At 43.9% G+C, this 25,934-nt stretch overlaps 1 protein-coding gene across 8 annotated transcripts in view; it reads right to left on the bottom strand.

Annotated features, from left to right (window-relative positions):
• Window positions 1-11,611, bottom strand: part of ZFAND6 (zinc finger AN1-type containing 6) — a 69,110-nt gene extending 57,499 nt beyond the window's left edge. For 3 of the 8 annotated variants that reach the window (XM_045561507.1, XM_045561511.1, XM_045561514.1), the window contains exon 1: window positions 11,380-11,611. The gene's annotated coding sequence lies outside the window, so the exon portion shown is untranslated. Of the gene's footprint in view, window positions 1-1,610; window positions 1,801-11,379 lie in introns of those variants that run through there. The other 5 variants (XM_045561512.1, XM_045561513.1, XM_045561508.1 and 2 more) reach the window with 3 other exon arrangements.
• Window positions 11,612-25,934: the final 14,323 nt, after the last annotated feature.

The following is a 25,934-nucleotide window of genomic DNA, read 5'->3' as shown; positions in this document are numbered from 1 at the left end:
AATTTCCTTCAGCCGATTTTAATGTCCAGAAAATGGATTGAGATTCCTCTACATATTGAAAAATGGAATTTAAAATAGGCTATTAGTTTAGGCAAAAACTAATCAACAAGTCAGAGTGCTCCACAGGTACACTTTAACAGAACATTTAAAGGGCTATCCATTAGGAAGATTTTGGAGCACATCTTGCTGGTGGCAACATAGATTAGTATAACCCTTTTGAAAAACAATTTGGCCAGTGAAGTGTTCATATCCTTTGATCTAGGTAAGCCCACTCCAGGGGGTTTGTCCAAAAGAAATAAATCTTTTTTAAAAAGGAAAATATTCTAAAGCTATACACAGAAGTGTGTTCAACACAACACCATTTAAAATGGTGAAAAATCAGGAACAGCCTGAACAGGCAAAAGACTAGGTTAAGTAAGGTTGCATCAGCTTAAGAGAAGTATGTAGCTATCAAAATCAAAACAATTTTAACAACATATTTTTAGTGGAAAAAACATAAAACTGGACTTATTCACAATTATTAGAAAAATGTGAGAATATAAGATATACAAAGGAAGAGAAAAAAAAGATCACCATACAATAATCTTCTTGTGGGTATATGGGTGACTTTTCTTGATTTTATTATTATAGTATTGTTTAAGTAACAGGGCAGAAAAGCATTAATTTAAAAACCTTTGCATGATCTGGATCAAGTAGTATAGCAAACAAAAGTACAATGGCTGAAAATGCTTAGCTGGCATTTGGTCTACTTACTGAAATGAACTTTTATACCTTAATTTCTATGAGAGCAAAGAGCAACGATATAAAGAAAACAGTCTCTAAAAATAATTTGGTACTGAAACACACTAAAATTATTTCATAAGTAAGAATGTTAATAGATTCATAGATACTTTTTTATAAAAAGTTTTGGTAGCCTACGGATAGCTTTGAAAAATATAAACCCATTCATTTCCTGTTTCAAAAGGGTGTTAATTACTTATCTGCATATTTGAAAGCAATGAAGAGTTTGAATGAAGTAAAAAAGCCGTTTTACTTTGTTCATAACATCAATCAATGACCTTTTAAAAAACCAAGTTAAAATTGTGAGCATATAAAAAAGTCAATATATTGCTAAATTTAAAATATATTGAAGTTAAAAGGGGAAGTTTGCTAGGGGTAAAAAAAAATTAAATGGGCATTTCAATTCTTAAAAAAAAAACAAATTTAAGCTTACCACATTTATCTGTCTTTTGGCAACTTAAGATCTTAAGTTTAAGAAAAATGACATATCAATAGACCTCCTCAAGATGTCATTTATAAAAACTGACAAATGACTCCTCAAATATCCAACCCAAGAGAAAAGCCTGTTATTGGAGGTGATTTTGATTCAAAGATTTTTTTAATGACACTCAAATTCTGAACGAAAAATAATGATAGTAGAAAGTCAAGTTTGATTCTCTGAACACCTATTTCCTGTCCAAACAGCCCTTTTGTTCTGCTTCCCTGCTTAATTTTAATGTTCAGTTTGCATCAGAAGATAGAAACAATGACAAAACGTAGCACACACAAAAGCATAAAGGAGCCAAAGTATAAAATAAAGGATCATAAAAAGATTAGAACAAAAATCCTACCAACAAAACCTCCACAATTTTCTGTTTGCTTCACCTCAGATTAACTTCACTTGAAGCTGTACTCCAAAGCAACCAAACCTGAGGACCAGGCTCCACCTTCTCCAATTCTAGTGGCTGAGGAGTAAAGTCTCCGCCCTGTTAGTGAAGCTGGTCACTGTGATTGGATACGGCTAATATCCATTATTTTAAAGAACTTTTCCTTGCTAGCAGGTTAGGTCAGACACACTAAAACCCCCTAGATAAGCTGGTTTCTTAAAGAAACAGTATGCAGTGTTTCAGTTTCCCACCATATACTGTTTGCTTACTCTTTTGTCTAGGTGAAAAATAAATAAACCAAGTAACATCAAGGAAAATCTCATAGATGAAGCTTTAATTTGGAGCTTAGTGACCAATTGTTTAAAATAAAATGCTTTTAACCTAAATAACTTGATTATTTTTACAGAGCCATGAAGGTGAAGTTATGCTTTAAAAGACAGATTCCTTTTTTAATAGAGTTCACATTTTACCTAAAAATTTTAAAACGGCAACAGAAAACCCACTACAAAATTTCACTAAGAACAAAACAGTATTTTCTCTAAAACTTAAAGACCATAACTTAAATGAAAATATACAGCACTAAAATACTGAATGCAAAGATTCATTTCTAAGCTATCTAGCAAATTCACTGACACACATTCTCAATATCCCAATAAAGTAAAAATTTCACTGACATCAAAGGTAGATATTTCCACTTAAAACTGAAGAAAAAACTGGACAGAAATATTATCGCTATATTACCACATTTAACAGGTCAGACATCGTGTGAGCATTTTGCCAAGATATTAAACTTATCCATTTGCAAACCGAGATCAAAAAGGAAAAGGCATTATTTCTAATGACATGTTCAGCTATAAGGTTTAGGAAAGTTTAAGATTTTTGTTTTTTAAAAGAAGGCTGGAAACTACTTTGCACCCTACTTGAGTATTACTTCAAGGTGGCATGGGCACCTGAAGGTGCAGCTGAAGTGTATATTCCTCTTAAACCATTCACTAAGATACATTAAATGATATTTCTACTACAGAGGTTCTAAAGAGATAACATATAGGCACTCTGATTTTTAAACAAAAAAGATCTACTGTCACTTTATACATTACTAACTTTACTATTTTATAAGTTTACATGTTTTAATTAGAACTGCTTATGTTTTAGTAGCTTGGCTCATTAAACATTATTCTGACATTAATCATCTGACTGATTCAATCACATTTAATGTGTTTACTAAAGTATAATTTTTACTTCTACCAAAAATTTTGATGGTTTCATAAAAATAAATTCAAAATTAAAGCAAAGAAGGGTGGCATCTTCTTAAAATATGCTTTCAATAAGTTTATATATTAAAATTTCTAAATTTAAATTTACAGTTTTCAAAGTTGAAAATCTTACAATCATTTTTCCTCAGAGAAAACTCACATATTAGAACACAAAGCCAACAAAATTGTTTTGAATACAAAGGAAAGTCTTTGTAACAAACTGAAAATTCACATAATTGCAACTAGACATGAATATGGAGCAATACCCTGCTGAAGCCCAAACAGCTGCATAATCTATTATGCCCTTTAAGTGGACAAATTGAAAGAGCCAATTCACAGAGACCTAGTCCCAAGATCCTTTGCAAGGACTCACTGCTTTGAATGCCCAGCACTCCATGAGTCAAGTTCAGGTTTTCTTCCCACTGTGTGGACACTCTTGCAAAAGAAACTTGGAAGCTGAAGAGGTACAGGAACAATCAACAGAAAGAATACGTAACTTGGAATTATAACATAAGACTTCAGGAAAATAGATTGTAGATGACCAAAGTTTTTAGGGAAATCTTTTTCTTTTTCTATTTTTATAGGAAAATAGATGGCAGACATTTTAATCCCAAAGTCTGGCAAGCATAAAATTAGTAGAAAGCTATGGGAACGAAATAAACCTTTGCTCTGACATCAATTTTTCACTTCAAAGTTAATTACTGGTAAGAAACAGACACTAATCATACACAAATATAACCAAGACCTCTATCAATCCATAACCAAGAGAAAACAGAGACCTGGACTTAGCAATTCCAGATCGTTCGAAGATCTTCATCTAAGACCTTGCTGAGAGAACTTGAAGGTGATAATTATAATTTTAGGTGGCATACACGTTAAAGAGTATTTGATTCCATTTCTAAATCAGCAGAAGAAAACAGTAAAAATAAAAGGAAAGCAATATCAGAACCATAAAATTTATAACTGAGATTACTTGGAAACAATATTGCTTCACAGGAACAAGGAGCCTGCAGAAGCTCCCGAGTCCCCTGGCTGCATGCAACAATACAATTTTTTGAGCATCAAGTATTCAAAGGATGTATTGTGTATTCTTTGCGGAAGCCCAGAGCTTTTCCCAAACGTACCAGCTAAAAACAATTTAGAAGAGAACAAGACACTGAACAACTTGGTCCCACTTCACTTTTGATTAAAAAAGACCTTATATAAATAACCAATACCTAGACAATCAGAACAACTTTTGGTAGAGTATACACACAGCAGGCAAAAACATTTTTAGAATTTAAAAGGCCTCAGAATAGCTCAAACTGCTCTTCCTATGAAAGAAATTAATCCTGAGCACTCTCCTTGGGTACTACTACTGGTGGTCTAGGCAGTGATTTGATAAAAAGACCACCCTGACGTTAGCAAAACATTACTGGGATCACTAAGGATAAAGTCTGAAAACTACCATCCAATGGAGAAAAAAATAAAAAAACTATTTCCCTCACAAATACACATAGCCTACAAAAGTGAGGTATGTATTTGAGTTTGCACCTCCTGGTGTATCTCTTCTAACTCATTAAAGGAAAAAAATATTAAAGGCAAGGTGTCTATGAGGAGTAGGGGAGGGTGGTAACAGCCCATTCAGCAAAACAATGAACACAAAAGAAACATTAAAGAAACACAGATAAGAAGGCATAAACCAAGCTGATAGAACACATATCTTTCTATAAGAGACAGTAAATCACTTTGTTTTAGGTCAAAGGGATAAACAAGGCCACCAATAAAAGCAAAATAAAACGAAACAGGGACCACAATAGTGAGACCAAAAGTAAAGGAAAAGGCATTCATAATCCTCAACTATTAAGATTTAACAGTCATAAATTTTTGAGTGCCAAATAACATGCCATGGGATCTAACTAAAACTGCCAGACACAGAAAAATGGACAGAAAATAGGTGGGATATTTTAAGTTTCATCTCTCTCCTTAGCAGCCTAAATCAGAAAAAAAATGAAAGATTAAAAGACAAAGATTAATTTTTTATATAGCTATCAAAAGAAAAGCTTTTCTTGACATTCAATTTTAAAAACTCAGACACGAAAACAATTCTGAAAAGCAAAACTAACAATTCTGAAAAGCAATTCTAAAATTGAATAGGTAATATTCCCTGTCAATTATACAGTAACATCCAAAATTAATAGAGTCAGTTTACTCATTCACCAAATCTTTTGCACATCTACTATTGATATGTGCTCAGCACCACGAGCTGCTGCAGGTAGCCTGGTAAACAAAATGGAACAGTCCCTACGCCTGTGGAAACTTACAGGCTAGAGTCAACCAGTGCTGTCTCACAGAAATATAATGGGAGCCACATGTGATTTTTGATTTTCCAGTACATTAAATCATTAAAATAAATAGGTAAAATTACCAGTCATATTTTATTTAACATAATACATGTAAAATATCATTACTTCAATATGTAACCAGTATTTTTAAATGGAGATTTTTCATTCTTATTTTATACTAGAAATCAAGTTCATATTTCATACAAATAGCACATCTCAATTCAGACTTGCCACATTTCAATAGCCAATGGCTATTTAAATAAAATTACAGTAGCCATTAGCCACAAGACCATAAATGAAGATAAATTTCTATTTTTGCAGAAGATTCTGTATCTCTGCGGTCCAACACAACAGCCACTAACCACATATGGCCTCTGAGCACCTGAAATGTGACTAACATGAATGAGGAACCAAATTTTTAATACAATTTAATTTTAATTCATTTAAATAGCCACAAGTGACTGGTAGCTACCAGACTGTAAAGCACAGCTCTGGAAGAACAGACACTAAAACAAATCACACACACTTAATGAACTGCAGTTGTTGCAAATGTTTAGGAAAGAAATGCCCAATATGAAATAAACAGACACAGCCCATAGAAGGACCAAACCTATTTTGCCGCATCAAGAAAGGATTCCTCCAGAAAATCACAATTAAGCAAAAGAACAGCATATGCAAAGGCCTTGAGTGGAAAACTGAAAACATAGTAGAAATAACGAAGAAAAGAACCAAGGGGCAAAATAATGTAAGTTATTTGTAGGAGACTGATTTGGATCACAAACTCTAAACTGGATAGGAAAGTGGAGGGGTGGAAGCAGCCCTCCGACTTGTAAATAATATCTCCCAAATAAATCTCCTCACTCAGTAAACTCCAGTCATTCCAATCTTCAATTAAATTCTAAACCAAGCCAAGCACTTTGTGTACCCTTTGTGCTAACTGTTCCCTTCATCGGGAAACTTTCTCCAGCTCCTCCTTCATCTTAGAACTCAGAATCATAGTTTCAAATTTTCTGCACAGGACAAGCTTTGGAGCAGTAATCCAGGTGGAAGATGGAGAAGGAACCTTGGAACTGTTTGCAAAGTAATTTTTACAAAAAATTTTTATCAAAAAACTTTGTCATTATATCTTGAAAATGTTTTGACAGATTGAGGAAGCTAAAGAGACTCTCAAACACACCTTGGTACCATTTCTCAAATGCTACATCCTAAGAGAGACATTCTCAGAACACTCAATTAGCACCTTCCATTTCTTTACTTCCTAGGCATTTGTCAAAATCTGAAAATTCTTTATTCATTGGTTTGTTAATTGGCTTTCCCAGCAGACTGTAAGCTCTATGAAGGCAACGACCTCTTGTTCATAGTTGCATCCTCAGCACTTAGCACAGTGTCTAGCATGGAGTAGGTCATTAAATACCTGCTGAACGAATGAAAACTGCAAATGCAGGGACTTTCAAAATATATATGAAATATTATGTCTCAAAATTTACGGAATATAGCTAAAGCTATGCCCAGAGAACAATTTAATGGCATTACATTTTTTTCATTATATAACATAAAACATTAAGTCTAGAAATAACACATTCAACTTTTTTAAAAAAAGTTAAACAATTCAAAACCAAAACCACTTTGTGGCCCTAAAGGAATCATCTAAAAAACTTGAGAACAAAGCAATAACCAAGAATTTGGGGGTGGGGGAGGCTTACGATAGCAAAATGAACACACATCTGTTTCACTAAATAGAAATATCATCCCTGATGCATACAAGAGTGCACGGCTACCAAATCATTGGTATTTCAGTAAAATCTAAAAAGAACCAAGTACATGCACATTTAGTACATGAAAAATGTAGCTTTATTTCAAGGCAACAACAACAGCAATTTTTTAATGGGGCTGAAATAACTGGTTTACTATTTAGGAAAAATAAGGGAAGTTATTTCACTTCACATATTATGTCAAAATAAATCCCAGATGAGCAGAAACAGATAGATGTGAAAAATGAAACCATAAAAGAACTAGAAAAAATGTATCTGGATAGCAGAATCCTTTAAATGCAAAAGCAAAGAGGATGCCATAAAACAAAATATTAACCTAGATTTCTTAAAAGGTAAAAAATCTTGCATGGTAAAAAAAGAGACAGTGAGAGAGAGGGAAAAGAGAAGAGAAGAGAAGAGAAGAGAAGAGAAGAGAAGAGAAGAGAAGAGAAGAGAAGAGAAGAGAAGAAAAGAAAAAGAAAAAAACACTGTAAACAAATAAAAGGCAAATGAAGAGCCAAGAAAAATATTTTTAGTATATGGCAAGGTGTTGCTCTCTTAAGGCTAAAAATGATACCACAAATATAAAACACCACCCAAAATAGGCAAAAGGCAAAGTGGAAGATGTCCAATATCTATATCTCTATTTACCATCATAATTAATCAAAAAAGATTTAATAAATCCCATAAAAAGGGAAGGAAGGATGGATAGATGGGTGGATAGATCACAGTGTCAGTAAAGATATACAGGAAATGTGAGCTGGATGCAGCAGCTCACGCCTGTCATCCCAACAACTCTGGAGGCTGAGGCAGGAAAATCACTCGAGGTGTATCACCTGAGGCTAGGAGTTTAAACCAGCCTGGGCAACACAGTGAGACCCTGTTCCTAAAAAAAGGAAAAGTAAAAAGAGAAGAGAAGAGGAAAAGAAGAAAAGAAAAGAAAAGAAAAGAAAAGAAAAGAAAAAAGAGAAGAGAAGAGAAAAAAAGAAAAGAAAAGTAGCCAGATGTGGTGGCAAATGCCAGTAGGCCCAGCTTCTCTGGAGGCTGAGGCAGGAGGATTGCTTTAGCCCAGGAGTTGGAGGCTGCAGTGAGTTCCAGCCCAGTTCCACCCTGGGTGACAGAGCAAGACCTTGTCCCTAAAAAAAATTAAAAATAATTTAAAAAAGGAAATGTGTATCCTCTTATATTAATAATACAGAAATAATTTTGGATAATACGTTTTATTTTTATTTTTTAAAGGTGATTGTGTGCTCCATGTAGAAGGAACAATTTTAAGGGAATAAGCTTGGCATGCTCAAAAAATTCAAAAAGGCCAGGATATCTGCAGATGCCTGAGTCAGGGGGAGAAAGGTAAGACAGACGGAGCAGGCGGGGCCTGGACAGACCGGAGCGGCACCGTCCAATTCCGTGACCACCAGGCACCTGAGGCTACTCAGCACTTGAAACTCAGCTAGCTGGAATTGAGATTCACTGCTATGTGGAAAATTGGATTATAAAGATGTAAACTGGATTATAAAGACAGTCTTGAAAAGGAAAATACCCTATTAATAATTTCTTACACATGGAAATCACAGTATTCTGGGTTAAATAAAGTATATGTCACCTGTATCTTTTTTGGTAATGTGGCTCCCGTTTGTGCCTCACATTGCATTTATATTAGGCATTGCTGGGCCAGAGTATACAAGCCATAGTAAAAAGTCTGAATTTTATTTTGTGTACTGAAAAGCCACAGGAGGGCTTTGAGCCTGGTAGTAAAACAATCTAATTCACACATTTAACTGACTGCTCTCCACAGGGGCAGCCAGAGTCACCCTCCGGGGAGCCAAAGTTGGGATGATACCAGTTAGAGGACCAATATCACCATCTGGTATGAAACAAAGGTGGCGAGACAGGTCATATTGTGGATAAGTTTTGAAGGAAGAGGTAGCCTAATACTGCTTAAAATTAACTTTTATTAATAATAGTTTAGGATATAAAGAATACACACGCAAAGACCAGGGGTATACCTGACAAAACGTTAACAATGATTATCTATGGTGGTGTTACAGATGGCTTTTCCCTGTAACTTTCTATTCCTTCTCAAAGTTTGGAGGAAAAAACTACACACACACGTTACCCTTATAATCAAAAACAAAAATGATTTTTTTAAAGCAGAATAATACAGCCCTACCAAAACAAAGCACCCTGATGATCTGTCTGCAAACTACATATATAAAAAATGAAACCATTTCTATTTCCATGCCTTCAAACAAAAACAGGTTATTCAGAGCCATACATAAACTCACATTCTGTACACAAACACCATCATCAGGATATTAAGGAAATACTGCGCCCTAATTTGTCACTGCATTGCCGTTAGCATGATACAAGAGATTGCTCTAGAAGCACACCTTGGGGCACCCTCAAATCTAAGAACTAAATAAATGTGTGATTAAAAAATCCTGAACTACCCACTACACATCTTTCTCCAAAAATGTTTCAAAGGACACATAATGTAATTCCACAGAATAGCACCTTGGTCCTAACGTTTCGCCTTAAAAGGGTCTGCCATTCCACAGGTGCTTCCCAAGTCAAGTCCGAGCAAAACTGAAAGGATAAGCTTACGAGAGGTTTCTTTGACACGAGTATACTTAGGCACTAGAGAAGTTTTTAAGTAATATGGCTGAGATTTGGGGGAGGAGAAGGACAGCAGAAAGAGTGATTAATTTTACATACAATCCAGTGTTTTTTCTACTATATAGTATTTTTGCACTGAAAAAGGAGATACCAAATAGTGCCAGACTTTTCACAATGTGATCTCAAAGGAAGAAATTCATTATATGTAGATTAACAGAAATCTTGATTTCTTATGCAAATGTTCAATAACTAGGAAACAATCACTACAGCTATGACTCTTCCATTTAAACATAATACAGAATCCTAATGTTTTTCATTCATCTTATTTCTAAGTATTTCAATTTATTTTACTCCTAGTTACCTAAAATATTCTGATGCAATCCATATTAAGTACTCTAGAGAAACTCTAGAGAGCCAGAAACAAGAAATGTTCATAGAGCATGCTGTTAATAGCAAAACAAAATCAAAAACAAAACTACAATTTAAATGACCATGAGTTTTGACAGATTAACACAATATTATGAAGCAATGAAATTAATGAACTACAGCCACATACTACTTTTTAAAGCTTAAAAGAAAATCAAACCAAATACCACACTGTTTGAGCATACAAGTGACAAAACTTTTTTTTTAAAAGGCAAAGGAGTGATACACACAAAATCCACTGGACAGATAAAAAACTCATAGCAGATGCAAGTTTTGGTAATATTCCAGTTTTGGTTTGGAGGGAGGAGTCATGGAATTTTAGTATGTTTTATCTCCTTATACGCTTAGGATGGAAAACTTAGGCTTGGGGGAGAAAAATCTCTCCCCTTTCAATACTATACTCTTGTGGTATTAAATACATTTTGGTCGGTTTTTACAAACTTTATTGAGATATACTTGACATACAGCAAACTGCACATATGTGAAGTGTTCTGACAGCAGTATACACACGGGAAATTATCATTACTACAAGACAATCAATCCCTCAACTCCTGTTTTCTTCTTGCACATTTGTGGTCCCTGCCCCCCTAAATGTATTTTAAAACATAAAAGAAATAAAAGACGACCAGCTTTGGAAATTTAAATGTGCACATTTTGCAAAACATTTTCCCTGACCCCCTGAAGACTACAAAAAACTCTGAGTCTTTCTGATTCAGAAAGTGCCAGAAAACTGGTGACGTTATTACCTAATTTATCTTTCAAGTTTACGGTATTTTACATCTAAAAAAACCAAATTCCGAATCTTATTTGAAAGAGGAATTTAGCCCTGCTTCTCAGACCATCAAAATCATTCACTCTGCCCATTTTTACGGCCAAACAACATAAACTCCCCGGAAGCCCAAGGCCCAAGTTCGCGCCGCAACAACTCGCGAACGGCGCGTGGGTCGCGCGGTTCCCCACGCGGGGACGACGCCGGGCGGCGGCCTCGGTGTCCGTCACGGACAGAGCGGACAGCACCGTCTCGGAAGAGCAGAAAAGAAACCCGGATCCCGAGCAAACCGGAACCGGGCGGGGAAGACGGACGCCCGCCCGGCCGCCGGCGTCCCACAGCCAGGCCCGCGGCGTCCGGAGCGCGGCAGGTGGAGGAACCCGGAACCGGACCCCGGGCCGAGGACGCGTCCGCCGCCGCTGCCCGGGGTCCAGGCCTCCGCGCCCTCCGCGGCGAGTCCGGACGCCGCCCGCCCCGCGGGACCGGGCCGGGGCTGGGGGAGCCGCCGGCCGCCCGCGCCCGACACCGGCCGCCACCTGCTGCGCGCTCCCGCCGGCCGCGCGGCGTGGGGGAGGGGCGGGGCCCGCTGCTCACCTGGCGGCGGCTCCCTCCGCCTAACGCGCCGCCCGCCGCCGCCGGTCGCCGCCGGTGAGTGGGCACAGGTGAGGCCGCCGAACCCCAGCTCGCTCCGGCCCCGCCGCCGCCGGTCCTCCGTCCGCTGTTTATCAAACTTTTCCGTGCGGTTGTTCGGCCTGTGACGCGGCACGGGTGGCGCACGCGATTGGCCGCAGCGCGGCGCCGACGCGGCGTCCCCCGCCCAGCGCGATTGTTACCGGCCGGGAGGGGGCCGCGGCCGGGAGCGGGGCGGGGCGCGGCCGAGCCCGGAGCGCGCGGCGATTGGCGAGCCTGGGACGGGGGCGGGGCGGGGCCGGGCTGGGGCGCGCGGCGATTGGCGGCCTAGGACGGAGGCGGTGCGCGCAGAGGGTCCCGCGTACACGTGAAGGGCCTAGGCTGTAAGCTCGGACCCCTCCGCCACCGCGCAGGGCGCGGCGCGTTCCAGTCTGAAATAGTGCGCTCCGCCCGCAAAGGAGAGCCCGAGCTTCCCGTTTCGCGTGCAGCCGGGTGCCAAGTCTTTGCAAGCTCGGAGTCCGAGCTCGGGATTCGTCCTTGGAGGCTTTGCGCCGCCCTGCCTCGAGCCGGGGCTGGAAAGGGAAGCAAGACTGGAAGCGTGCATGCACACACGTGCAACAGGCACACGCGAGGGCACTCGCACTCCCCGTTCCCAGCCTTTTCCAAAAGCGCGGCTCCCCTCCCAGCTGCTTGGGGCAGGCTGTGCTGCTGCACTGGCACAAGGGGTGACAGGGAAGGCTCCTGGGAAGTGCCTCAGCCTTAATTCGCGCTGGCCTGCAGCACCAGCAGGAAGAACGTGACATTTAGTTCGCGAGGTCTTTCAATTCCACTGGCAGCCAGGGGTTCGGATGGGGCCCACAAGTAGGAGGTGGACCAAGTCCTGAGGATCCTGCCTTTATTTTAAATTTTGATATTTTATTATTCATGAATTTTTTGCATTAATTTTGATTTTTAAAAATAGAGTATTCAAATGTTATTCATCTTGATTACTGAGTTTTTTGGGGCTCCCTTAAATTTTATGCCTGTAGTGAGTACCTACCTGTTGCATTTGGCAACATGAAGAGCACCTTGGGGAGTATGTGATAGTTTAGGTGGAGGGCAAAGGCCTGATTGGAGTGGTAACACCTACTTATTAGGGGTTTTGTGGGGGGGTTAATAAGATAATATATGTGAAAGATCTTTGTGAACTAGCAAGGATATGAGCAAATTCTTATGGATTTTATCTTAAATGTATTTTTGTTCAGATTCTTGTCCAGTTTATCATTGTATGAATGCCGGCACCTAACACAGTTGGGTGTTCATATATATTTGCTATGAATTTGCAGAAATTTGGGTTTACATGACCTTTACTGCTTTCTTTTGTTCCAAATTTGCACATAGAGATTGAGAACGTATGCATTGCACTGTGATTTGGAATTCAAACAGACCACTGTCAATGATTAGCTTTGTGGTCTTAGGATAATCATGTGAAATGGGGACAAAAACCTACCTCAAAGAGTTGTTATGAGGGTTAAAAGATACTAATCTGTATTCATCCCGTGAGTGTTCATGCAGACTTTCAGCCAGCCTGGGCTGTGGGTGCTGCCAGAGAGATGAAGGCCCTCCTCTCATCCACTCACCCAGGGGAAGGGAGGGAGCAGCGGCAGTAGACATACAGCCAACCTGCAGTGCACAGAAATGGTGTGTTTACAGTGCTGGGCATGTAACAGATGCTCGCTAAATGATCGTTATTTGCGTTGTTATCTCCAGCCACCCTTTTTGTTGCGTTCCGGACCAGGATGTTCAATATTTGCTCATCACAGCCGCTGCATGTTTCCAAGGCTCATTTTCCCCCAAACATTCTGTCTCCTGTAGTCCCAGTTTTGGTTCGTGGTGACACCATGACTCCTGTTATTAAAGCTAGAAAATCACTCTTTTATTACATTTTAATAGCTTTGCTAAGACTTAATACACATGCCATATATAGTTCCCACATTTAAAGGATACAAGTCAATGGTTTCTAGTATAATCACAGTTGTGCAAATATCACAATTTTAGAACATTTTGTCTCCCCCAAAAGAAGCCCTGTACCCATTAGCAGTCAGGCCCTCTTTTCCCCAATCCGCAGATCAGCCCCACCCCCAGCCCTAGGCAACCACTAATCTATTAGTCATCCCTGTAGTTTTGCCTGCTTTGGACATTTTAGAAATACGTTCTCATACAATTTATGGTCTTTTGAGACTGGCTGCTATCACTTAGCATAATGTTTTCGAAGTTCACCCACATTGCAGCATGTATCAATACTTTATTCCTTTTTACTGCTAAATAATATTTCACCGTATTGGTATTGGCATTTCCTTTAACCCTTCACCAATGTGTGGACATTTGGGTTGTTGTCCACTTTAGCCTATTATGAATAGTGCTTCTGTGAATACTGTTACCCAGGTTTTTTTGGAGACATTTGTTCTTATTTCTCTCGGGTATACACCCAGGAACAGAACTGCTGGGTCATGTGTAACTGTGTTTAACCATTTGAGAAGCTGCCAGACTGTGTTCTGTAGGGACTGTACCATTTGACATTTCCACCAGCAATGAGTGAGGGTTCCAATTTCTCAGTATCTCTGCCAACACTTGTCGTAACCTACCTACTTGATTATAGGCATCCTGGTGAGTACGAAGTGGTTTATCAGTGTGGTTTTGGTTTGCATTTACCTAACGGCTAAAGATGTTGAACATCTTTTCATATGCATATTGGCCATTCGTATATTTTCTTTGAAATACAGTCCATTCAGATCTTTGCCCATTTTTAACAGGGCCATTTGTCTTTTTATTATTGATTGTAAGAGTTCTTACATATTCTGGGTAAAAGTCCCTTTTCAGATCTATAATTTGCAAATATTTTCTCCCATTCTGAATTGTTTTTTCATTTGCTTGGTGGTATCAATTGAAGCATAAAAGTGTTTACTTTTGAATCATCCTTTTCTTAAGTCCTCCCCTCCCAACATGCAATTAGTCACAAATTTCACTGATTCTGCTTTAGAAATGCCTCTGAAATTTACCCCCCCACCTCTGCCCTGCACAACCCCCCTGTTATTTCTCACCTGAATTTAAGCAACAGCCTCTAACTCCTCTTCTCTTTTCTGCATCCCCCACATCATACCCAACTGATGCTCCAACTGCTTCCAGAAGGATCTTCCTGAAACACAAATCAAGCAGATCAAACCTCTGTTGGCTCCTCATTCCTATGTAGCAGTTCTCAAACTCCTCCAATAAGAATACTTGAACATTTTAAAAGTTCAAATTGCAAGTTCATGATCTGGACATGGTAAATGAGACTCTAGAGGAAAAGCCTGGAAATCCATTTTTAACACCCCCCACCCCCAGGTGATTCTCATTCTCAGAATCATTTGGCCTAAGGCAAAGGTTCTAAACCTGGGAGGATCTTGTCCTCCGGGGGACATTTGGCAATGTCTGGAGACATTTTTGGTTGTTATAACTAGGGAGGGGGGGATGTTACCGTCACCTAATGGCAACAAGGATGCTGCTAGGCATCCCATAATACACAGGGATGCCCCCACAATTATTGGCCCCGAATGTCACTCAAGCCAAGTGGAGAAACCCTGGCCTAGGAGATAAAATACAAACTTCTGCATTTGAGGACAGCCAGTTGATCCCCAACTCTCTCAAATATTGATTGCTCCATAAGAAACATCCCAAACCTCACAGCTTAAAACAATGATTTATAATTTCTTACGACTCCGTGGGAGTCCTGTGCAATTCCACTGCTGGCCATGCTCGGGCCTGTCATGGAGAAGCCACAGGTGGCAGTTGAGCTGTGATGGCTGTTGAGCCGGGGCCTCCCTTTCCACCGGTCTTCCACAGCATAGAACTTTCTGGGATGCAGGGGCATGAGCTTGGTTTACAAGTCATATAATGCCACTTCTGCCATCTTCCATTGATCAAAGAAGGATATAAGACTGACCCAGACTCAAGGGACAGGGAGAGAAACTCTACCTTTTGAAGCAAGGAGCTATATATCACACCAACCCACCATTTCAAACTATCTCCCAGGGCGCACCCACTTCTAACACACCCCAGGGAGGAGTTGGACCAGAACAGAATCTGAGGCGCTGGTTCGTGGACAAGGGGGTACTCTTAGAAAACTCCTCATGGACTTCACTTCTATTAATAGTGCTTCATCCTCCAGTGACTTTTCATCAGAGTCTGAAGCAAAGGTTCTCAAACGTTTTGGTCTCAGGATCACTCTTCAGTGTTTGGCTTAACACAAGGCAGCCTGAGGCTCGTATTTGTCCCCGCGCTCTGTCCTTGTGATATTAACATCACGTAGCCTCTGGGAGACGCCACTGTATGGTCATGAGAGAATAACAGGGAAATAGGTAAACAATGACTTGTATTACAATGAAAATAATTTTGACCTTGCAGACCCTCTCGAAGGGTCTCAAGGACACCCAGCAGTTCATAGATCACTCTTTGAGGACTGCTGGTCTGAACTACCATCCTGTTGCCGTAGTGCCTCAACTTGCCGAAAGGTGCTGCACATGGGGAAGGCGCCCAGGCAAGCAGCCCCTCAGCACACAGACGTGCTTCTGTCTCCTGCCATTCATGGCATTCCGAATGCTGGCCTGTATGGGCCTCACCCTTGCACATGTACTCTGTCCTCATCCCTGCCAAATCCTACTCATTCCCTAAAATGACAGTCCCCAATGCCCAGGCTCAGACTGGTACCGGTCTGTGGCCTGTTCGGAACCGGCCACACAGCAGGAGGTGAGCAGCGGGTGAGCAGCAGGAGCTTCATCTGTGTTCACAGCCGCTCCCCATCGCTCGCATCACAGCCTGAGCTCCGCCTCCTGTCAGATCAGCCGTGGCATTAGATTCTCACAGGCGCAGGGACCCTACTGTAAACTGCGCATGGAGGGATCAAGGTTGCAGCTCTTTGTGAGAATCCAATGCCTGATGATTGGAGGTGGAGCTAGCTCTGGGGAGCAGCTGCAAATACGGATTATCATTAGCAGGGATAATGATAAATATGTAATGTGCTTGAATCATCCCGAAACCAAGCCCCTCCCCCCCAACCCCGGCCAAGTCCATGGAAAAATTGTCTTCCATGAAACTGGTCCCTGGTGCCATAAAGGCTGGAGACTGCTGGCTTAAAACTCAGTATAAATGCCTGCTTCTTGGTGAACACTTTCTTGACTCCTATGGACAAAATTAAGGCCACTCTCTTCTGTGTTTTACAAGGGTGGTGGCTCATGCCTGTAATCCTAGCACTTTGGGAGCCTGAGGCAGAAGGATGGCTTGAGGCCAGGAGTTTGAGACAAGCCTGGGCAACATAGTGAGACCCCATCTTTACAAATAATAAAAATTAGTCCGACGTGGTGACACACCTGTAGTCCTAGCTACTCGGTGGGGGGATCACTTGAGTTCAGGAGTTTGAGGTTGCAGTGAGCTATGATCATGCCACTGCATTCCAGCCTGAGCAATAGAGCAGGACCTTGTCTCAAAATAAAATAAAATAAAAATTATATTCAAAAGGCGGCTACTCTGAAAACAAAACAGTAAGTGTTCGCAAGGATGTGGAGAAATTGGAGCCCTCGTGCACTGTTGGTGAGGGTATAAAATGGTACAGCCTCAGAAAGTTAAAATGGAATTATGTGTCCTGTGATTCAGCAATGGCACTTGTGAGTCTACAACCAAAAGAACCAAAAGCAGAGTCTCAAAGAGATCTGTGTGCACCCGTGTTCACAGCAGCGTTATTCACAGCAGCCAAAAGGTGGAGGCAACCTGTGTGTATTGACGGGTGGATAAACAAAATGTGGCGTGGACATACAAGGGAAAATCCGTCAGCTCTGAAAGGAAGGAGATCCTGCCAGGTGCTACCTGAGGACATTGTGCCAAGCGAAACAAACCAGCCACGGAAGGACAAATACTTTATGACTATTCAGACAGGGTACCTGGAGCAATCAGATTCACAGGGACAAAGTGCAGCGGTGGTTGCCGGGGCCGGGGGGAGGGGCGGGGGTTGCTGTCTGACGCGCACAGAGTTTGGGTCTGGCAAGATGAAGGGACTGGTGGCGATGGACGGTGGTGACGGTTGCACAAGAACGTGGATGTACTTAGTGCCACTGAACTGCACACTTAAAAATAGTCAAGATGGTAAATTTTAGGTCAATATGTATTTTTGCCACCATTTTAAAAAGCTTTAAATGACACTGTAGGGTACCATCTGTTTTTACAATTATTGTGTTTTAGAAATGGCTATTGAATTTAACGACTGACTTCTCCCCATCTACGAAGATGATCATTTTTGTATTTGAGCTGTAGTTTCAAAGTGGTACATCGATAGATTCACTTACTGAATTTTTCTTACATTACTGATATGCTTAGCACAACTAGGTGACTTTTCTTTCATTGTGCTGTTTAATTACACCTGCTAATATTTTATTTTAGATTTTTCCTCTAGACCTGTCTGATGTAGCCCAGTTCATCAATAGTATCAGATGAGTTTATATTAAATGATTCTAAACTCCCATCCTGCCCTCCCTTTTGTGATAATTCCAGGGCACTTACTCAGGCCGAAGGATACTTATCCTCAGAGGGAAAACCAGAATGCCAACCAAACCAGCGCGCCTTTGCTGTTTGTTTGTTTGGTAGTTCTGCTGTTCCATTCGTTGGTGTCCCTGGAAGTCCTGTCCGTCTTTGTGTCTTGTCCAGCAGTAGTTCATCAGGGCAAAAGGGGAAGGGGCTTAGGAGATCTGCTCCCCGGAGGGGCCCATATTCAAACACTCTTCCAACCACCAGCAGCGACAAACGCTCACCTGGACTGAATCCTCCCCCTGTTCTCGGCCCCCAGTCCCACCGGCTTTAAGATGGTCAGATGCAGGAATACCGGTCGCCTGGCCCCATGGGCCCATAGACAAATCCAGAATTGGTGTGTTTACAATTCGCAGCCTTCCCCATGGTGCTTAAAGTCTGCTTAACATATTAATATTTCCATGGGTGAGGCTGCTTTCCAATATAATTCTTGGTAGCCTTCTCAGCCTCTGATTTACTAATCTAGTCGGGTTTTCAATCCACATTTTATTAATTTAGATAACATACATTTTGATAGAAAGTCAACTATTTCATGGAGATTTTCAAATTTGCTTGTTAGTCTATGCTTGTGATGTCAGTAGTCTGAGGCCCACGTGAGTTGCCTCTAAGACCTAGGACGTAAAATTGTCCGCTGAGAATTAAATTGCAAACCCGGCTTGTAAAGATTGTAGTACAGAGGGTTAAAGATTGCAGTTGTTGTTTTCAGTCTGTGGGCCTCTTGGAGAGTCTGGTGAAGCCTGTAGATTCTCTCCTTAGAAAGTGTTACAGTGTAAAAACTAGGTGTGAATGTTTCTAGTGTAGAAAGTCCCCGTGTCCCCCAGAACCCATCTGTGGACCGTGGACCCCTGTCCTTGAACTCCATGGCTGGAGAGGTGGAGTGGCTTCAAGGACTTCCATGGGCATGCAGCCTTTTCAATGCGCTGACTGTCCCCAGCCAGCCAGGTCGGAGGAGGGGAGGGCTGGTCGCCATGGAGGCAGAGAGGAGGGGGAGTCAGAGACGCCCCCACCACCGTCAGCCCCCCTAGGGGACGGGCAGTTTCACCTGCTGGGTTTCATATTGCTGGTCTGGCTGGCAAGGTCATCCTTGTCATATAATGAAAGCATTTATCCAGTTTATATTCTCCACGAGGCAACCTTGTTATTAAGCGCTCAGTTTAACTAACAAGAGTCCCCTCGTGTGAGTTCATATGATCAGACTGTTTTCCGGCCTCAGTTACATTTCTCATTTTTTTCAAAATAGCTAGAAGAGAAGATTTGGAATGTTCCCGACATAAAGAACATGTGGATGTTTGAGCTGATGAATACCCCAGTTTCTCTGGTTTGATCATTGCACATTAACTATTTCAGTACTATCAAATATAAAAACTGATTCCTTTAATCTACCTTTTATACCCATGAATGTTGGTCCTTTATAAGTTTTTCCAAAGTCTGTAGAGAAATCAAACAGCAAGAGAACATACGATACTCAGTGAGGTGTTGTGAAAAGAACTTGGTTTAAAATAATGCAAATAATTGTAATTTTGCTGTGTAAACCATCTTCCTTAATAAAGGTGTTCTTTGTTGCTGAGTTAAAACATAGTCCAGAGTATAAAACCCTCTTATGACTTTTCTGATCACAGCACATTGTGTCCATCAGAGGACTATCCACAAAGCAACCCCTCCTCTTGATTAAAAAAAAAAGTGCATTTTTAAGCCAAATTTAGCAGTGGGATGTTGTATAAAAAAAATGCATTTTTAAACCGTGTCCAAAATGGGATCTAGCCAAATAATACCCACATATTCTAGGGTTTATTTTAATTTTCTTATTCTATTGTAAATTGAACACACTGCCAAAAAGATAGATTTGTTGACTCGCAAAAGCTAACACTAGTTAGTGGTTCTACCCCAGGCCCTATGCTAAGCCTGTTAGCTGGATTACCCGGTCAGAACATGTAAGTGCCCACACAAACACAGTCAGCTGATTTCTGACAGTGGTGCAAAGGCCGTCTCTGTGTAGGAAGGATAGTTTTTCCGCAAATGGTAGTGGAATAATTGGGCATTCATGTGGAAAAAAATGAACCTAGACACAGACCTTTCACAGAAATTAATCCAAAACGGATCGTGGACCTAAGTGTAAAACACAAAACTTAAAACCTAAGAGCAAACCCTTTTAACCTTGGCTTCGCTCATGGGTTTTTGGACATAACACTGAAAGCACAATCTCATATATGCAAAACCAGATCAGCTGGACCTTGCAACTTGCTCTGTGAAAGACACTGTTAAGCGGACGAACAGAAAAGCCATAGACTGGGCCCTGAGAGGCCGACCCATGCGGATTCCACAGTGAACGTCCTTGTCCTCTAGCCCCCAGCTGTGCTTGGTGGCAGGAGATGAGAGGGAGGAGCGTAAGGTTGGGGTGTTTATTCTAGGTTCTAGCCCTGCTGGGTCACAGAAGTTTTGTAACATTCTCCTACCAAAGCTGCAGCCGTTGTCACTGGCCTTTTCCATCCGGCTACTCTTCCCACGTTCCAGTAAACAGCTTCCTCCCTTATCAGTCCAAAGCACGCAGGCGACGCCTGGTGACCCCACCAGTGCCCTGGGTGCCAGCCAGATGTGTGTTTGCCCCACATGGGCCCTAAGTGTCTATTAAGTGAATGAATCAATGAGTCACGACATGCCACAGTTAGGAGAGACCCTGTGACAACACAGCTGAGCGGTTAGAGGACGGGGTGGTCAGTGCTGGGCTCAAACTGTGACTCCTCCAACTTGCTGGGTGATGATCTCAGTTGTTTAGTTCTCAAAGCCTCAATGCCTTCCCTTCAGAGGTAATAATATCTTCTTCCCTAAATTGATTCATGAAAAACATCTATGTAAAGTGTTTAGCGCAGTGTCTGGTGCCAAAATAAATGCTCAGTAAACAGGACTTATAAATGTTGTCTAACTAGTTATCTAATCTGGTCATGGCTAAAATTAGATGGTCTTTTGCAATAGATAAATGAATAAGGACACAGACAAATAATTATCAAGCAACCAGAAGTGGCAAGCAAAGTTGTAAACATGTCCAACCTAGCTGGTAAGCAAAGAAACGCAAAGTAAAACAACAGTGAGATACCATGTCTTGCCTCCAAAACTAGAACATTGTTTTAATAACACTTTTTTTGGTAAAGATTGGGTCTTGCTATATTGCCCAGGTTGGTCTCAAACTCCCAACCTCAAGTGATCCTCCTCTCTTGGCCTCCCCAAGTGCCGGCATTACAGGCATGAGCCAACACTCTTGGCCATTTTAATAATACTTAAAATAGAAAGGACACGTTAAAACAAGGACTCTCAGTCATTCATCTTGGGGATCAAAAATACCAGAATGTAACAGTTTTCAGAATTTCCATGCATCTGCCTCTGACCCAGTAATTGCCCTTAGTGGACCACAGAAATACATACTGATGTAAGTATGAAGAAGTTTCTACCACCATCATTTGTAACAGCAGCAAACAGGCAGATAGATGATAGAAAAGAAAAAGAAAAATTATACAGTATAGTAGTAGTGGATAAAGTAAGTAAAAACTTTGTACCTGGAAAACATCTAGGAAAAACTAGAATTAGTTGATATTTGGATGTTAAAAACTTTCTTTTCTCCTTTTCTGGTTTTTCCAAGCTTACTATTATGAATGAGTACTAGGTCTGGTGCTCGAGGAACGTGTAGTTAAAAACATATATGTGTACAAATGTACACAGTTAGGCGTGCTCGAAGATCATCATTTTAGAGAGGAAGGAACTTTGGGACGGGCAGCGGTTGGGGGGCGGTGTGCAGGCCGGGGCGGGTCTCCCGCGGGTTCCAGAGCTCCCTGCGGTCCCCCCAGGCCCCCAGGCTCTGCTCTCCAGTGTGGGGACCAGGTGCACACGCGGGTGCCTGTGCGGTCCGCCCACGTCACGCCTGACTCAGGGAGACCCCGGGGTCTCCAGCTCTGGGCTTTGCTGCTCTGTTTGGTGCCCGGGTGACTGAGGGCAAACATCCCTGACGCAGTGACGGAGAGTGACCAGTTTGTCCCAGAGTGCCTGGGACTTCCTCGGTTTTAGCACCTGAAGTCCTGTGTCCCAGGAAATCCCTCAGGCCTAGAAAAACCTGGACCATTGGTCCAGGGAATTGTGATTTCCAGGAACTGGGAGCTGGGGGACCACCGCTCTCACCCCAGCTCCCGTGCGGCACTGGTCACCTCCCCTCCCTGGGCCTCAGGTTGCTCATCGGTAACACAGTGCTACCTGCTCCGCTCCGCCCGTCACTGCCGGGAGCAAAGGAAGCGGTGTGACAGTCGGTCGAGCCACACGCGCAGTCGGAGCAGTCGGTGGGCCCGGCTGGAGCCCACTTGCCCCCCCATCCCAGGTCACGCCCACCCCAGCCGGGAAGAGGTGACAAGTCTTCAGTCTCTGAAGGGAGACCCCCAGGGAGTCTGCCAGTTTCTCTAGTGACGGCTAATTTCGGGCGTCAGCTTGGCTGGGCCGCGGCACCCAGGTGTTTGGTCGAACATTCTGGGTGTCTCTGCGAGGGTGTTTCGGACGAGATTATCATTTGAGTCGGCGGACGGTGAGTAAAGCAGGGGCCTCCTCAGCGTGCGGGCCTCGTGCGGTCAGCGGACGGCGTCAGTGGCACGGACTGAGCCCCGCGCAAGAGGGGACCGCGGGCGGCCTTGGGCTGGAGCCGCAGCGCCGGCCCTCCCCGGCCCTCCCCTGCCTGTCCCCCGCCGTCCCTGGCTCCGGCCACGGTGCGCACCTGTCGCGGCACAATCGCGCCGGTTCCTGAGTCTCCCTCTCCACACACAGACACACACACACATAGACACACACAGACACAGACACACACAGAGACACAGACACACACAGACACACAGACACATAGACACACACAGGCACAGACACACACAGACACACACAGACACACAGACACATAGACACACACAGGCACAGACACACACAGACACACACACACAGACACACACAGACACACAGACACATAGACACACACAGACACAGACACACACACAGACACACACACAGACACAGACACACACAGACACACACAGAGACACAGACACACACAGACACACACACACAGACACACACAGACACAGACACACACACAGACACACACAGACACACAGACACACAGACACACACAGACACAGACACACACACAGACACACACACAGACACAGACACACACACAGACACATAGACACACACAGACACAGACACAGACACACACAGACACAGACACACACACAGACACACACACACAAACACACACACACAAACACACACAGACACACACACAGACACACAGACACACACACATACACACTCACAGACACACACACAGACACAGACACACACACAGACACATACACGCACACATAGACACACACACAGACACACACACAGACACACACACACAGACACACACACACAGAGACACACACACACAAACACACATAGACACACACACACACAGAGACACACACACACAGACACACAGACATACACACAGACACACACACACAGACACACACACACACAGACACACACACACAGACACACACACAGAGACACACACACACACACACCCTGTTGGCTTGTTTCTCCAGAGAACCCTGCCCAATACAAAGCTGTTTTATAACTGAAAAAAAAAAAAAGCCTAAAGAGAACACGCTGCAGCCTCTGCGAGTCACGTGGTCTGTGCCGCAGCCACCAGGGTCTCGCGTGTTAGCTCCGCAGCAGCCACAGACGACGCACGGCGCATGCTGCGTACACCCCCATGCTCCACACACCGCGCATGCTCCGTACACCCGCATGCTCCACACACCGCGCATGCTCCGTACACCGCGCATGCTCCACACACCGCGCATTGTGGACCGGGTGCTTGGGGGCTCGTGCTGTGGCCTGCAGGATGTTTGGCAGCCCGCTGGCCTCTCCCTGTTGGGTTCCAGTAGCATCTCTCAGGCGTGACAGCCACTGGGGTGGGGTGGGGTGGGGCAAAGTCACTTCCGGTTGAGAGCTGTGATGTAAGTAAATGGGCATGACTGTGTGCTAATGACACTTTGTTTACAAAATTCCTGGCGGGTTGGGGTTTGGCCTGTGGGCCCCGGGTGCTGGCCCTGCTCCAGGCCACGGGATGACCTGCAGCCTTGAGACAGGGCTGGAGAGTGATAAAGGCCACGCAGGGGGCCCGACACGTCAAGCCGGGTTCCCCTTCCAAAGCCTTGGCCCAGCCACGTCCCAGGCCGATCGTCCTTGCCGCGTCCTAGGTGGAGGTGGTTGGGGCGGTGACGACGGTCTGGCCTTGGCAGTCGGCTGCTGCGACGAGGGGAGGCCCAGACGGAGCCGCAATGTTCTTACTGTGCGTCCCAGCTGGGGCTCAGGGCTTGCAGAAGGGGGGGCGTGAGGGGCCTCCCCACACTTCCCTGGGCTTCCCCAGTGGCCGCCCCTTTCCTTCCCACAACCTCCACAATCTCCAGTCAGTCGAGAAACTGATTTCGGAACCTTCCACCATTGCCTTTGGGCAGCCAAAGTACATTAGGCAATTTCACGTGGAAAGCAATGGTTTCCCGCCTCTGTCAGCCCCCTTGGCCCTGGGCTGTGGCAGACAAGGGAGAAGGAGGCAGCAGAGCTGTCCCCAGGCCCCCAGGGGCTTTGCCATGGAAGGTGTGTTAGCTGGGGCCTGGCCTGGGCCCCTCACCTGGCCGCACATCCTGCCGCCAAGCTCTGGTCAGTAGGAGCTAGGGGGTGGGGCGTGTTCACATCCCAACAGAGGACAATTTTCCTGGTTGTGCTATGCGTGGGGATGGGGCACTGAGCATCACCCCACTTGCATTGTAGGAGTGACAACATAAAGCCTCCCTTAGGGAGCCTGAGTCCTCTATAATAGGTGTTAGAAGGGGGTTGTGCTAGGGCCTCCAACGCAGGTGACAACCCATGCCACCCAAGCAGGCCGACCACCTGCAGCACACAGGTATCAGCTGGGCACTAGAGCAATGGCTCTCAGGCTCCAGCCTGTACCAGAATCCCTGGACAGCTAACACAGCCACGCAGGCCCAAGCTTTGGCCTTTGTGTTTTGACCATGTACTCCAAGTTCTGGTTCCAACCAAAGTTTGAAAACCACTGGATTAAAGTCTTGCTCCTCAAACCGTGGCCTGTGGACAGGCAGAATCAGGATCATCTGAGCGCTTGTTAACAGCATCTCTGAGCCCATCGGAATCTGCTGATTCAGTATTGTCATTCTGACAAGGTCTCCAGGGATGTTCCTGCACCTCACAGTTTGAGAAGCATGAGGGTTGCACCATAGACTGACTGGGCAGTGGGGGGCAGGGGCAAGAAAAAGGCTCCAGGCCTGAGAGGGGACTTGGGCTGATCAGCGTCACTCGCCTGAACTGGCAAGGACAGGAAAGGAAAGGGGGTCTGTTCCTCCAGGAAATGGATCCTGGGTCTGGGGCAACAAAGAAATCATGGGGCGTGAAACGGGTCCCAACCGTGGCCAGAGGCCAAGCACGGCCGTGGGCCCCGTGCAGGGACCTCCCAGGCTGCCCCTGTGCTCGGCCGGGCCAGGCTTCCTACGGTGACCGCCAGAGTCCTGACCCCTCAGGCTTTGCCCCTGCTCAGCTCCAAACTCAGCCTTCAGACCCAGTGATGAAATGCAGCTTCGCTGCTTCGCAGGCTGTGGTTCCCGGCTTGCACCCCCTGCTTGCTCCAGGGAACCCCCCGGAGAGCCCACTGCTGCCCCCGGCCCCACCCTGGCACCGTGGGAGTCTGCGGGTTGACAGTGTATTTGAAAAGGCTGGTTCTAATAGACAGTTTCTATGCGGGACCCCACTGGTGGGTTCCGGAAGCCACCCCTGTACCCTAGTCCTTCAGCCTAAGCAGTAAGATCTCCACGGCTACTGCTCCATCTCTGAGGCCCCCT

The sequence above is a fragment of the Lemur catta genome, chromosome 9 (assembly GCF_020740605.2).
Source record: "Lemur catta isolate mLemCat1 chromosome 9, mLemCat1.pri, whole genome shotgun sequence".
Lineage (NCBI taxonomy): Eukaryota > Metazoa > Chordata > Mammalia > Primates > Lemuridae > Lemur > Lemur catta.
This window is presented reverse-complemented; position numbering and strand designations above follow the sequence as displayed.